This window comes from Scyliorhinus torazame, chromosome 29 (assembly GCF_047496885.1).
Source record: "Scyliorhinus torazame isolate Kashiwa2021f chromosome 29, sScyTor2.1, whole genome shotgun sequence".
In the NCBI taxonomy this organism is placed as follows: domain Eukaryota; kingdom Metazoa; phylum Chordata; class Chondrichthyes; order Carcharhiniformes; family Scyliorhinidae; genus Scyliorhinus; species Scyliorhinus torazame.
Genome location: NC_092735.1, coordinates 36489893 through 36505758, shown reverse-complemented (window position 1 = coordinate 36505758; position 15866 = coordinate 36489893). Strand labels below are relative to the sequence as shown.

The following is a 15866-nucleotide window of genomic DNA, read 5'->3' as shown; positions in this document are numbered from 1 at the left end:
TTGACACAGCTGATGGACAGAACAGTGTAGTAACCTGACTAGGTTGCAAGTTAGCAATTGTCGACCCTACAAAATTGACTCTTAAGGTTGTGACTTGATTCCAGGAGTGTTTATTGTACTTCTCTGGCGTCATTATTCTGCAAGTAAGAGACAAGGTAGTGTGCTTATGGTTCATTATACCATGGGGGCATCACAGCTGAGCCCAGGCCTGCACCCTGAAGTCCATAGACGTGCACACTGACAGTGGACAGCAGCAGAAACTGTTGTTTATTTCTCTAGCCATCCCTTGCCAGACAATACCAAAGCTGACTTGAGTCCTAGCTAAGTTCAGTGATCAAAGCTGAAATGACATCAGCATTTACATATCAGAGAGCCATTGCAGCTTTTATGATTTTCCCGGCCTCTTCATAGAATCATATAACACAGAAAGAGGCCTTTCAGCTGTCAAGTGAGAGTACCTTTAAGAAATGGGTGTTTATAAATGGGTGTGTATATAAATATCTGTAGTGAGAGTACCTTTAAGAAATGGGTGTTTATTACTGCAGTGATGTCAATGAGTGGGTGGAGCTGGGCTGTCTCTCAGCTTTTTACTTTCGTTTTTGGCTGTTTGGGTGTGTTTTAGCATCGTTTTCAGAGCTGGATAGAATTCTATGAACATCCATAAGACTTAAAAACATAACCTTTAACAGAAACACATCAGGTTAAAGTCACTACTGAGAGCAGTTATTAGTTTTAAATCACCAAAGGATCGAATTACAGTCTTTAGAATACAAACTTTAACCTGATGTGTTTCTGTTAAAAGTTATGTTTTTAAGTCTTATGGATGTTAAAAGGAAAGCTCAAAGGATTACTTATTGTTATAGTCTTTGGGGGTTGTATTTGAATTAATGGTCGCTAAGATGTTCACTATGTTTTAAAAAGGTTAACTTGAGTTCATAGAATAAACATTGTTTTGCTTTAAAAAATACTTTTTCCGTTTCTGCTGTACCACACCTGTAGAGTGGGCCGTGTGCTCCCCTTACCACAATCTATTATAAGTTGTGGGTCAGGTAAACTCCATGATACACTTTGGGGTTCTCTAAACCCTGGCCCATAACACAGCTGATCATCTCTGAAACAGCTATCGAATTAGTTCCAATCCCCGCTCATTCCCAATAGTCCTGAAACGTTTACCCTGCCAAGTATATATCCAGTTGTCTTTTGCAAGATACTTCGAATCCGCTTCCACCAGGATGGGCAATTGCACATTCCAGATTCTCATAACTCGCTGCGTAAATAAATGATCACCTGCCTTTATTTTTAGTTTCTGCTTGTCTTCTGTGGCTCAGCTCTTGCCCACCTTTGGTACAGTGCTTTTGGACTATATGCTTTGCAGGTAAACAAGAAGTTCTGCTGAATAAGCAACTTCAAACTTAAATAGTTTTCTGGCATGGTACACTGCCTTAACTGGCTACCTTAATTTAATCTCACTCGGGTGCTCAATTATCAAGAATAATCCTTAGTTTAGGGTCCAAGAACTATTTCCTTGACTGTTGGAAATGAGCAGACGTATTGGAACCAGAGTTGTGAGAGTGAGTTTTATTGCAGTCTTTATGATAAAACTGATTACAATAATAATTTTTATTATTGTCACAAGTAGGCTTACATTAACACTGCAATTAAGTTATTGTGAAAATCCCCTACCTCGGGAATTAAACCCTGGACCCTGGCGCTGTGAAACAACACTGCTAACCACTGTGCTACCGTGTGACTAGCAAACACACGGGATCAAGTGATCCATGATCACTTTATAATATGATGTGGAGAGGCCGGCGTTGGTCTGGAGTGAGCACAGTATGAAGCCTTCCAACACCAGGTTAAAGTCCAACAGGTTTGTTTCGATGTCCGTTTGTTGGCCGAGTCGCACGAGTACTCGTGCGACTCGGCCAACGTTGTCGACCTCATACGCTGCAGGAAAGGATGTCCCGAAGCGTGGTACATTGGCGAGACCATGCAGACGCTGCGACAACGACTGAACGGACCAGGCAGGAATGTTCCCTTCCGGTCGGGGAACACTTCAGCAGTCAAGGGCATTCAGCCTCTGATCTCCGGGTAAGCGTTCTCCAAGGTGGCCTTCAGGACGCGCGACAACGCAGCATCGCCGAGCAGAAACTTATAGCCAAGTTCCGCACACATGAGTGCGGCCTCAACCGGGACCTGGGATTCATGTTACATTACATTCATCCCCCACCATCTGGCCTGGGCTTGCAAAATCCTACCAACTATCCTGGCTTGACACAATTCACACCTCTTTAACCTGGGGTTACCCTTATCTCTGGATCTGTAATCCGCTTAATTAACTGCAAATGCTCGCATTCTAAACATTGTCTTGCATCTTTGAATTTGTCTATATATATGTTTCTGGAACATACCTCTTCATTCACCTGAGGAAGGAGCATTGCTCCGAAAGCTAGTGTTTGAAACAAACCTGTTGGACTTTAACCTGGTGTTGTAAGACTTCGTACTTTATAATATGTTCAACGAGGGAGGATGGTTATAAAAGTAGCATTATTTTAATTGGTTTCATGTACCCTTTGATTGCATGTTTTGCTATAAGCTCCCATGCTATGCCAGGTAAAACAGCATCTTTGTTTATTGCAAAGTTTTCCTTATTTTGTGATTTAACTTTCAAGTGCGTTTAATTTTGTATTGTAAATTAAATATATCATAAAAGTAGATGACTAGAGTAGAGGATACTGAGTACTCGGCGATAGCCATTTCGGATCACGCCCCGCATTGGGTGGACTTAGAGCTGTGGGAGGAGAGGGACCAGCACCCATTGTGGCGTTTGGAGGTGGGGCTGTTGGTGGACGAGGAGGTGAATGAGCGGGTCCGAGGAAGCATAGAGGGGTACCTGGAGGCCAACGATAACGGGGAGGTCCGAGTGGGGATGGTATGGGAGGTGCTGAAGGCGGTGGTTAGGTGGGGAGCTGATCTCCATTAGGGCCCACAAAGAATGAATGAATATTGCTTATTGTCACAAGAAGGCTGCAAATGAAGTTACTGTGAAAAGCCCCTAGTCGCCACATTCCGGCGCCTGTTCAGGGAGGCTGGTACGAGGAGGGAGCAGAGGGAGAGGCTGGTGGGGGAGATGGTGAGGGTAGACAGGAGGTATGCGGAGGTGCCTGAGGAAGGACTGTTGAGGAAGAGGCGCAGCCTCCAGGCCGAATTCGACCTGGTGACCACCAGGAAGGCAGAGGTGCAGTGGAGGAAGGCCCAGGGGGCTATTTACGAGTATGCGGAAAAGGCAAGCCGGTTGCTGGCGCATCAGCTTCGGAAGCGGGACGCAGCTTGGGAGATCGGGGGAGTTAAGGACGGGGGAGTGAGTGTGGTGCGGAGTGGGGATGGCATCAATGGGGTCTTCAGGGACTTCTATGAGGAATTGTATCAGTCTGAGCCCCCACTGGAGGAGGGAGGGATGGGCCGGGCCGCTTTCTGGACCAATTGAGGTTTCCGAAGGTGGAGGAGGGACTGGTGGCGGGATTGGGGGCCCCAATTGGGCTGGAGGAGCTGACCAAAGGGATAGGAAGCATGCAGGCGGGGAAGGCACCAGGGCCGGATGGTTTCCCGGTCAAATTCTATAAAAAATATATGGACCTGTTGGGCCCGTTGCTAGTTAGGACCTTTAATGAGGCAAAGGAGGGTGGGGGGGGCATTGCCCCCGACGATGTCCCGGGCAATGAATTCCTTGATCCTGAAGCGGGACAAGGATCCCCTGCAGTGTGGGTCTTACAGGCCGATTTTGTTGCTAAACGTAGATGCCAAGGTGCTGGCGAAGGTCTTAGCCACGAGGGTTGAGGATTGGGTGCCGCAGGTTATCCATGAAGACCAGACTGGGTTCGTGAAGGGGAGGCAGTTGAACGTGAATGTGCGGAGGCTTCTGAATGTTATCATGATGCCGGCGAGGGAGGGGGAGTCGGAGATTGTGATGGTGATGGACGCTGAGAAAGCCTTCGATAGGGGAGAGTGGGGGTACCTGGGAGGTACTGAAGAGGTTTGGGTTTGGGGAGAGGTTTGTCAGGTGGGTCAGGCTGTTGTATGAGGTCCCGATGGCAAGTGTGGCCACGAACAGGACGATGTCTGAGTACTTTCGGTTGCACCGAGGGACGAGGCAGGGGTGTCCCCTGTCCCTCCTGCTCTTCGCACTGGCGATTGAACCCCTGGCTATGGCACTGAGGGAGTCGAGGAACTGGAGGGGGTTGGTGTGGGGTGGGGAGGAGCATAGGGTGTCACTCTATGCGGACGACTTGCTGTTATATGTGGCAGACCCGGTGGGGGGAATGCCGGAGGTAATGAGGATCCTCAGGGAATTTGGGGATTTCTCAGGGTATAAGCTCAACATGGGGAAGAGCGAGCTGTTTGTGGTTCACCCAGGGGACCAGGGGAGGGGGATTGGCGAGCTCCCACTAAAAAGGGCGGAGAGGAGCTTCAGGCATTTGGGGGTCCAGGTGGCCAGGAGCTGGGGGGCCCTGCATAGGCTTAATTTCACAAGGCTGGTGGAGCAAATGGAGGAGGAGTTCAAGAGGTGGGACGCGTTGCTGCTGTCCTTGGCGGGTAGGGTGCAGTCAGTCAAAATGACGGTGCTCCCAAGGTTTTTGTTCCTGTTCCAGTGCCTCCCCGTGTTTATCCCGAAGGCCTTTTTTAGGCGGGTTAACAGGAGCATAATGGGGTTTGTGTGGGCGCGAGGGACTCAGAGGGTGAGAAAGGTGTTCCTGGAGCGGGGTGGGGAGGGGGGGGCTGGCGCTGCCCAACCTCTGTGGGTACTACTGGGCCGCCAATGCGACGATGGTGCGCAAGTGGGTGATGGAGGGGGAGGGGGCTGCATGGAAGAGGCTGGAGACGGCGTCCTGTGTGGGTACGAGTCTGGGGGCATTGGCAACGGCGCCGCTGCCGCTCCCTCCAAGGAGGTATACCACGAGCCCGGTAGTGGCGGCTGCCCTCAAAAGCTGGGGGCAGTGGAGGCGGCACAGGGGGGGAAGTTGGGGCCTCGGTGTTGACCCCAATACGGGGGAGCCACTGGTTCGTCCCAGGGAGGTCAGATGGAGGGTTTGCGGGGTGGCACAGGGCAGGGATACGAAGGTTGGGAGACCTGTTTGTGGACGGGAAATTCGCGAGCCTGGGTGAGTTGGAGAAGTATGGGCTCCCCCCCGGGAACACCTTCACGTACTTACAGGTAAGGGCATTTGCCAGGCGGCAGGTGGTGGAATTCCTGCGGCTGCTGCCACACACAGTACAGGTCAGGGTGCCCTCGGGGGGGGGGGGGGGGGGGGGGGGGGGGGGGGGGTGTGAGGGAGTGGGGAAGATCTCGGAAACTTACCAGGTGAAACAGGAGGAGGAGGAGGCCTCGGTGGTGGAGCTGAAAGGTAAGTGGGAGGAGGAGTTGGGAGAGGAGATCGAGGAAGGGACGTGGGCAGATGCCCTAGGGAGGGTGAACTATTCCTCTTCGTACGCGAGGCTCAGCCTCATACAGTTTAATAAGGTGCTGCACAGGGCACACATGACCGGGACAAGGATGAGCCGGTTTTTTGGGGGTGAGGACAGATGTGTTAGGTGCTCAGGGAGCCCAGAAAACCACACCCATATGTTCTGGGCATGCCCAGCGCTGGAGGAATTTTGGAAGGGCGTAGCGAGGACGGTGTCGAGGGTGGTAGGATCCAGGGTCAAACCGGGCTGGGGGCTCGCAATATTTGGGGTGGCAGAGGAGCCGGGAGTGCAGGAGGCGAAAGAGGCCGGTATTCTGGCCTTTGCGTCCCTGGTAGCCCGGCGGAGGATTCTTCTTCAGTGGAAGGATGCGAGGCCCCCAAGCGTGGAATCCTGGATCAACGATATGGTGGGGTTTATTAAGTTGGAGAGGGTGAAATTCGCCTTGAGAGGGTCGGTACAAGGGTTCTTTAGGCGGTGGCAACCGTTCTTAGACTTGGCAGAACGGTAGACATTGGTCAATGGCAGCAACAACCCGGGTGGGAGTGGGGGGGGGGGGGGGGGGGGGGGGGGGCTTACTTTTATTTATGTTTATTTACACTGGGGGATCTGAGGGGGTGTATATATTTGCTATGTTGGCTTAGTGTTAAGTTGGGGTGTTAATTTATTTATGGTAAGATGTCTTGCAACACCAGGTTAAAGTACAACAGGTTTGTTTCGATGTCACTAGCTTTTGGAGCGCTGCTCCTTCCTCAGGTTTATGTATTATTTATGTACAAGGGGGAGGGGGGTATGGAGGGATTTTTGACTGTTTTGTATTTAACCCTGTTGGGTTCCTTTTTCATTTTGTTATTGATATTCTGTCAAAACTTTAATAAAAATTATTTTTAAAAAATAAAGTAAAAGTAGATGACTGAATCAGTTAGGGGTTGTGCTCGAGTTGAGATGCCATTGGGTGTAAATAACAGCATCACAAAAGAATCTTGGATAGGTCTTGTCACGCTGAAAAGTCTGCTTGTAACTATTATTTTCCTTGGTCCAGACTTAAGATATTCTCAGTCTTGGCATCGACTCCGATCAGAACTATGCACACGTTGCTCTTTTTATCAGTGATTTTCTGAAATTCCCCTCTTGGTCCTCCCAATACGCTGTCCTTTGTGCTTTTTTCCCCCCTCTTAGTCCTCACAATATTGAAATTACCATGTATCATACTGGATCGCATCTCATTCTTATCATCTCTAAACCGTAGCACCCCTTATTTTCTTTCCCGCCTGTAACCTGCTGTGGACTTTTAAAATCCCAGGCCATGTGTCCGTGACCTCATTCTCTCATTACTGTTTCCGTTTGTGATTTCTCAGTTAATACTTCAAGAGAAAAAGTGCATTCGCTGAGCATTTAATTTGTAATTGATACCAGTTGAATTATTCAACAAATCTTGATTTTGAAGGAGCTGGAAGTAGGGAAATTGCTGTGTCTGCCCAGCTGAAACGGGCAAAATTTATTTCATGGGCCGACAGTTCTGTCTGCTGCTTGTCCTCTGAGACAGGTGGAATATGGAGATACAATCACTGGGACTTATTTAAATACATCCTGTGGAAAGGTACTGAGGATGACGAGAGTCTCTTACAGCTCAATACTTGGTGCATGTAGTCAGTAACCAGATGAGCTCCAAACATCATTGCTGAGATACTTAGGAACAGTATGAGACCTACTTAAACTTCGTAGCGGAGAGTTTGATTCCGACATTGTTTAAACTAAGCGAAGTCCATATGATTTTAAAAGGAAAGGGCATTAAAGTCCGATCTTTCCTTTTCCTCCCTTTTCCCTACGTGCTACATTTTTCTTTGGGAATGGGAGTGCTGTGCATTTTCTCTCTTGCTGTGTTTCCTGGCTGTAACATTTAAAAAAAATATATAAAGTTGTTGCGGATGTACCTGACGTGGCTTGGGCGAATCTTGAAGGCCAGGCAAGTCCTAAAGGGGACACGGCATGACATAAAGCGGGCCCGGCACATTTTAAAGGGACGATGAGCCTTAAATGTGTGCTATTAAAATGGCAGGTCGAATCTTGAAATGGCAAGGAAACTGTTAAAGGGACAGATGGTCGGGACGATTCTTTAAAACCGATGAGGAATTTCTTCAGCCAGAGGGTGGTGAATTTATGGAACTCTTTGCCGCAAACTCTTCAGGTAATCTGGAATTTTGTGATTGGATGAGAATTCAGTTTGCGATCTCAGTTTAGGAAACTCCAATTGACTAGGAAAAAAAAGGGTGACAGGGGGGGTGGAAATCAGCTATGGTTCCCACCCTAAAACCCAGTGCACAAGCTGGGTGAGGGCAGGATTTGGATTTGATTTCCTCCACACGAAATAGGTTGCTGCTATTCTCCAGCTAGGTTTGTGATAATAATCTTTATTAGTGCCACATTAGCACTGCCATGAGGTTACTGTGAAAAGCCCCTAGTCGCCACACTCCGGCGCCTGTTCGGGTACACCGAGGGAGAATTCAAAATGTCCAATTCACCAAATAGCACGTCTTTCGGGACTTGTGGGAGGAAACCGGAGCACCCGGAGGAAACCCACGCAGACACGGGAGAACGTGCAGACTCCTCACAGACAGTGACCCAAACTGGGAATTGAACCTGGGACCCTGGCACTGTGGAGCAACTGTGCTGACCACTGTGCTACCGGCCGGTGAAGGGCAGCAGCATGGACAAGGTAGCAGAGGATGAAAATGAATGAAAATCGCTTATTGTCACAAGTAGGTTTCAAATGAAGTTACTGTGAAAAGCCCCTAGTCGCCACATTCCGGCTCCTGTTCAGGGAGGCTGGTACGGGAATTGAACCGTGCTGCTGGCCTGCCTTGGTCTGCTTTAAAAGCCAGCGATTTAGCCCAGTGCTAAACCAGCCCCTCCAGTGTACTAAACCAGCCCCTGGCTGGTTCCTATGCAACTTGAGCTCAAGGCAGCAGCCCCCTGAGATACAGCACTTTGTGAAGGGAAGGGTGCAAATGGCATACAAAGAAAATTTGCTCAGATTGACGATATGCTTGTGTCAATATTATGAATGATGGATAAAACCCTGGGATTTACCTAGACTGCCATGTAACTACTATATAGCTTTTGCGTGCCTGAAATTGTTTAAAATGGGTCACTAAGCAAGCATCTGAAATGCATATATCTCTGCCACTTAGCACAATGTAGTTGCTTGGCTTTGTGTTTTTCAACTCTGTCCTCCTCCTATTTGAGCTGATGCAGCATTTTGTGTCTCCCTGATCGGCCGTATCTGCTCCCTTCCATTTTAGACAGAACCTCGGCTGATTTGATTGTTTGCTCATCTGAGTGGGTGAGTGAGAGACTATGCAGCAGTGCCTTGCAGATATCATTAAAAGAAGGTGGGTAAAATGAAGAGCTGGCTTCGTAGAGAGAGAATCTGTTTTAAGGAGCCGGGTGAAACGGGGATTTGGCTCATAGCCACGTGCATTGCTTGGAGGGAGAGGGGAGTAAGTTGGATGGGCTGCTAAGTGGACGTATGTTAGAAAGAAGCAGTGTAGACTGATCGGTTGAGTGCTTCAGTCTAAGGCTGGCTACATGCATGTTTATTCCGAAATAAATTCCCGTACCAGCCTCCCCGAACAGGCGCCGGAATGTGGCGACTAGGGGCTTTTCACAGTAACTTAATTGAAGCCTACTTGTGACAATAAGCGATTTTCATTTTCATTTCATTTTCATTTTCAAATATCCAGGTGGCTCAGTGCTGCTGCTTTATTCACCTGGGAAAATGCTTTCCTGGAGAAAATAATTTTAACATCAATGTGTGGAAAAACAAAAGAGTAGAAGTTACAGGATGAGATATTGTACAAGGTGTACAAAAGTGAAAGGAAAGAGACAATCCTGAGCAGAGATGGAAAAACAGCTGCAGTTTTAGGAAGGGATGCCATTCTGTTTGAACAAAGTAAAAATGTTTGTACTGTGCCTTAACTACCAGTTCCTGTTTCTATCACGCTGGTGGGTTTTGAAGAAAATTGAACTAAATTGGACGTTTCAGTTGAGGTTTGGGTTCATACCTAATCTCACAGAAGTGGAATTTCATGAAATTGGGACACGGTCACAGTTTCCCTGGATAAGCCACACACCACTATGGCACTGCCCCTACCCCGCTGAGGATTGTATCTGTCTTAATTCTCACATTTGGTTCTGTGTGCCTATCATTTGTGGACCCCGGGTGCACTGGGTCAGTTTAATCTTCAGAACAAGCAAGCAAGCACAAAGCAGACCTATTGAGCTGTAGCAAAGTAACCCGATGAGATGGGTTCTGTTTCTAATTGTGCTGATATTTGTTGCTGTGACGGCATTAAAAATAAGTAGGGACTGGATTCATTGGTAGGACCAGCCCACAGAGAGATAGCTTCCCTTCTCCTTGGTTGATGAAGAAAGACGTGCCTTTTATATAATGCTCTTCATGACCCCTGGACATCTCAATACACTTTACAGCCAATGAAGTGCTTCTGAAGTGTAGTCACTGTTATTGTGTAGGAAATATGGTAGCTAATTTGTGCACAGCAAGCTCCCACAAACAGCAATGTGATAATGACTGATAATCTGTTTATTGTAATACTGATTGAGGGATAAGCATTGATCAGGTTACTGGAGAGCATAGGGCAGCACAGTAGAATAGTGGTTAGCACAGTTGCTTCAAAGCTCCAGGGTCCCAGGTTTGATTCCCCGCAGGGTAACTGTCTGCGGAATCTGCACATTCTCCCCGTGTCTGCGTGGGTTTCCTCCGGATGCTCCGGTTTCTTCCCACAGTCCAAAGATGTGCAGGTTAGGTGGATTGGCTATGCTAAACTGCCCTTAGTGCCCAAAAAACATTAAGTGGAGATTACTGGGTTACGGCGGTAGGGTGGATACATGGGCTTAAGTAGGGTGCTCTTTGTAAGGGCTGGTGCAGGCTCGATGTGTCGAATGGCCTCCTTCTGCACTGGAAATTCTACGATTCTATGATTCCTCTGTTCTTTGAAATAAAGCCGTGGGATCTTTTGCATCCACCCGAGCAGACAAATGGGGCTTTGTTTAACATCTTGCCTGAACACTCCCGGCAGTGCAGTGCTCCTACAGTACTGCAATGGAGTGTAAACCGTAATTTTTGAGCTCAAGCCCTGAAGTGGGATTTTAAAAAATTTAGAGTGCATAATTTTTTTTCCAATTAAGGGGCAATTTAGCGTGGCCAATCCACCTACCCTGCACATTTTTGGGTTTTGGGGGCGAAACCCACGCAAACACGGGGAGAATGTGCAAACTCCACACGGACAGTGACCCAGATCCGGGATTGAACCTGGGACCTCGGCACCGTGAGGCAGCAGGGCTAACCCACCGTGCTGCCCACTGAAGTGGGATTTGAACTTGAACCCATAACCTTGTTATTCATAGGCGAATGTTCTACTAACTGATAAACCAGCTGGGCTTCACAGCAGTTATGTAACTCTTGTGGTTTATTTTCCCCTAGTGCTTGTCCACAAAATAACAGTTACTAACTCTGTTTCACAATTGGGACAAAACCCATGCACTAGTTGTTAGTTCAGTCCCATACTCTATTTAGACTGCTGTACCTACTAGTCAAAATCTTTACTGTAAGATAAATGGAAGAAAAATTACCAAGCCCCTCTGTTGGATTTATTTCTCTTTAGTTTATCTCTACGTGCCATAGCTGTAATTGTTTCAGCACGAGCAGGAAATGTCTTTGTGTCAAATGTTCCAGGATGTGGCTGCTGCACATAAGCAGTGGCCAGAAAAATGTCTGTTTTTACCCCAGTCTGTGTTGTCGATTAAAATTAGAGTTGGGCTCCACTACTGAGTTGAGCTGTAACCGTTGTGGCGCCTTGGTAACCTTTCTTCATTTGGGCCCTGACTGCTTTATTTAAGAGTTGACTGGGCAACCTTTGCTTATGAGGGCCTTGGAAAGGAATTTGTTTCAAAGGAATTACTTTTGTGTTTCACTTGCCTAGTTGATAGCTGTAATGAAGCTTGGTCCCATTGTTTATTATTATTTTTAAAAAATATATTTATTCAAAATTTTCAACAAAAGTGCCCCCCCCCCCCCCCCCCCCCCCCACCCGCCACCACCACAAACAAAAAGAAAGAAACAAGAACACAACAATCAGAAATTATACATTGGATTTCCCCCATATACAATAACCCCCCCATGTAACATTTAAAAACACAAATAGGGGAAAAAAAACACCTTCGTCCAAACGCCACCCCAAAAGAACCCCCGCCCTTGGGCTGCTGCTGACCTCCTCCTAACGCTCCGCGAGATAGTCTAGGAACGGTTGCCACCGCCTGAGGAACCCTTGCACAGACGCTCGCAAGGCAAACTTTATCCTCTCCAACTTGATGAACCCTGCCATGTCATTGATCCAAGCTTCCACACTAGGGGGCTTCGCATCTTTCCAGAGTAGCAAAATCCTCCGCCGGGCTACCAGGGAAGCAAAGGCCAGAATACCGGCCTCTTTCGCCTCCTGCACTCCCAGCTCGTCCGATACCCCAAATAATGGTAATCCCCAGCTCGGCTTGACCTGGGCATTCACTACCTTGGATATAGTCCTCGCAAAACCCCTCCAAAACCCATCCAACGCCGGGCAAGACCAGAATATATGGACGTGATTTGCCGGGTTCCCCGAGCACCTCCCACATCTGTCCTCCACCCCAAAGGACCTACTCAACCTCGCCCCTGTCATATGCGCTCTGTGAGTAACTTTGAACTGTATTAGGCTGAGCCTGGCGCAAGAGGAGGAAGAATTAACCATACTCGGGGCATCAGCCCACAGACCCTCATCTATCTCCTCCCCAAGCTCCTCCTCCTACTTGCCCTTGAACTCCTCCACTGAGGCCTCCTCCTCTTCCTTCAGCTCCTGGTAAATCGCCGAAACCTTGCCTTCTCCAACCCATACACCCGAAATCATCCTGTCCTGAATCCCACGCGCCGAAAGCAGCGGGAATTCCCTCACCTGACGCCTCACAAACGCTCTCACTTGCATGTACCTGAAAGAGTTTCCCGGGGGTAGCCCAAACTTCTCCTCCAGCGCCCCTAGGCTCGCAAACGTCCCATCGATGAACAGGTCCCCCATTCTTCTAATCCCTGCCTGATGCCAGCTCCAAAACCCCCCATCCATCCTTCCCGGGACGAACCGATGATTCTCCCGAATCGGGGACCAAACCGAGGTTCCCACCTCGCCCCTGTGTTGCCTCCACTGCCCCCAGATCTTCAGCATCGCCGCCACCACCGGACTCGTGGTGTACCTTGTCAGCGAGAGCAGCAGCGGTGCCATCACCAGCGCCCTCAGGCTCGTGCCCACACAGGACGCCATCTCTAGCCTCTTCCACGCAACCCCCTCTCCCTCCATTACCCACTTACTGATCATCGCCACATTGGCTGCCCAATAATAGCCACACAAATTCAGCAGCGCCAGCCCCCCCACCCCTATCCCTGCTATGCTCCAGAAACACTCTCTTCACCCTCGAGGTCTTATTCGCCCACACAAATCCCATGATGCTCCTGCTTACCCGTTTGAAAAAGGCCTTGGGGATCAAAATGGGAAGGCACTGGAACACAAAGAGAAACCTCGGGAGGACCGTCATTTTGACCGACTGCACCCTACCCGCTAGTGAGAGTGGCAGCATATCTCATCTTTTAAAATCCTCCTCCATCTGCTCCACCAACCGCGTCAAATTGAGTTTGTGCAGGGCCCCCCAACTCCTAGCTACTTGGATCCCGAGGTACCGAAAGCTCCTTTCCACCCTCTTCAGCGGTAGCTCGTCTATCCCCTTCCCTGGTCCCCTGAATGCACCACAAAGAGCTCACTCTTCCCTACGTTGAGTTTATACCCCGAAAAGTCCCCAAACTCCCTAAGGATCCGCATGACCTCCGCCATCCCCTCCACTGGATCCGCCACATACAACAACAGGTCGTCGGCATACAACAACACCCGGTGCCCACCCCCCCGGACCAGTGCCCTCCATTTCCTGGACTCCCTCAGTGACATAGGCCATTGTTTATTTTTAAAAGTAAATTTAGTGTACCCAATTCATCTTTTCCAATTAAAGGGCAATTTAGTGTGACCAATCCACTTACCCAGCACATCTTTGGGTTGTTGGGGCGAAAGCCATGCAAACACAGGGAAAATGTGCAAACTCCACACAGACAGTAACCCAGAGCCAGGTCTGGGTCTTGGGACCTTGGCGCTGTGAAGGAGCAGTGCTAACCACTGCACCACCATTCTGCCCGATCCGATTGTTTATCCGTAGACCTGGAGTCCAGATCTTGCTTCCTGCACTTTAATTAAACCAATGCTTCTAATCTGCATTTATAGATCTGGGTTTGTCTCCACTCTGCTGCTCTTTAGTAATGACACGGCGAGGATTTAACACGGCGAGGATTGTTGCTGCATTGCATTCCTTTGTCAAAACCTTTGTTTTCTTGGGCTTCTATTGCAGAGCTCTGTTAGACTTTTTGAGTTTCAACCACAGGCGAATCTCCCTTTCAGCATCCTTTGTCGACAGAAATTGAAGAACAGAACCTTTTGGGTCACCTCACCTTGTATGGTAAATGTTTGTTTAGTTTCCATTAGCAAGGGTTTGATTGTAGTTGTTTCTTATTGTCAGCTATGGCTCAGTTGGTAGCACTCACCTGAATCACAAGGTTCCTGGTTCAAGTCCCACTCCAGGGCTTGAGCTGGAAAATCTGCACTGTTCAGTGCTATATTGAGAAAATGCTGAGATCCCTTCCCTGCTCGGGTAGATGTAAAAGATCTCTTGCACTATCTCAAAAAAGAGCAGGGGATTTATAATGGTCTGAAGGGCAGTATTGGCAGTTTATGGGAATTGCTGTAAGCAAAACGGCTTTCATGTTTCCGAGATTACGACAGTGGCTTGCTCGGCCATTTCGGAGGGCATTTAAGAGTCAAGTCACATTGCTGTGGGTCTGGAGTCACATGTTGGCCAGACCGGTTAAGAATGGTGGATTTCACTCGTGAACCAGATTGGGGGTTTGACATTTCTGCGACTACCTTTTAATTCCAGATTTAATATTGGAATTTAAATTCCACCAGCTGCAGTGGGATTAGAACACACATCCCCAGAGCCTGATGATTTCTCCTGCAAACATGTATCCCTCATTCAGCACCACTAAATCAGTGTATGTCTGAACGTAGGAGCTTGCTGCTTGTAGATTATCTGTATCGTCTCCCCATTTTTCAATGGTGGCTATACTTAAAAATACTTTTTTGGAGAAGTACTTTTGGAATACCTGAAAGGCACTGTCTAAATGTATATTCTTCCTTTCTACGGTATGATTTCAGAGATGTTGATAATTCTGTTTCCACACCCAAGTACACATTATTTGTACAAAACAAAGTAGTGAACATTGGGCTATTCCACCATGGGAAGGACCAGTGCATCCAAGCCTGTTTTTATTTTCTGCTCTGATAAGCTTAAAGGCACATGCTCCAGCAGGCAGTCACTATAGTCTAGCAGTAATGGGGACAATGGCTATTTCTCTTTTTGTTGTTCTTCCTTAATCCTGGGGTACTATAATTGGAGTGTTCTGACTGCCTTGCTGACTGAGATCAGCTGATTCAGCACAAACTGGGAGTTGATTATATTTAATTTGCAAGTAAGCTGCCCCAGCGTGAGCGTTAACGGAGACCGAAAGAATGTTATGACCATTGCCCTTCGACTTTTGCTAAAAACGAGCATTCCTTTGCTTTTGTACAGTGAACGCAATGCCAATATTAAAGAGATTAAACACAATGGTATTTTTTAAAACTGCAGTAACCCGCAACAAAGATGTGCTTTGCCTAGAGAATAATGGCAGGTGAGAGCGATGTGCAGCAAGGCAATCACACTGAATTCAGGTGATGTCATAAACTGCAAGGGAAGCTTTGAATGGTTACTTTCATTGTAATTACTGTCATCCACCAGTTGTTTCTAACATAAATCGCAGAGAAAATAGCACAACAAAAGTTAAGTCTAAACTGTCGTGAATACTACTTTCAGTTTGTTCAACAGTGGCACTGGTGTCATGGTGGATATTGTCTGTCTGAGTGTATTCCATTCAGATGCTGAATAAATCCTACCGTTTATCCCGAGCATTTGGCCAAGTGCTGTTTATAATACAAATGCCGAAGCTGAAATGATTGCAGCGTGCTTGTTTTGAGATAATAACCTTGTATATAAATGCAATTATTGTCTTGCATCTATATACAAGTTCTGTTTGTTGTTATGAGCAATCTATGAGCGGTACAGTTGGAATGAGGTTCTAAGGCCAATCTCCAAACTGTACTGGATTAGTTCAACCAGTTACCCAAGTTGTTGAGGAGAGGGGGTGCGGAGGGTGCATGGAGAGCAGGCAA

The 15866-nt window shown here is 47.8% G+C and overlaps 1 protein-coding gene across 11 annotated transcripts in view; it reads left to right on the top strand.

Annotated features, from left to right (window-relative positions):
* The window catches only part of LOC140404059 (trinucleotide repeat-containing gene 6B protein-like), a 235842-nt gene that overhangs the window by 106147 nt on the left and 113829 nt on the right, over positions 1-15866 (top strand). Inside the window, exon 1 of one of the 11 annotated variants that reach the window (XM_072492425.1) lies at positions 7628-7648. The exons of the other annotated variants lie outside the window; for them this stretch is intronic. The gene's annotated coding sequence lies outside the window, so the exon portion shown is untranslated. Of the gene's footprint in view, positions 1-7627; positions 7649-15866 lie in introns of those variants that run through there. 11 annotated transcript variants of the gene reach the window in all.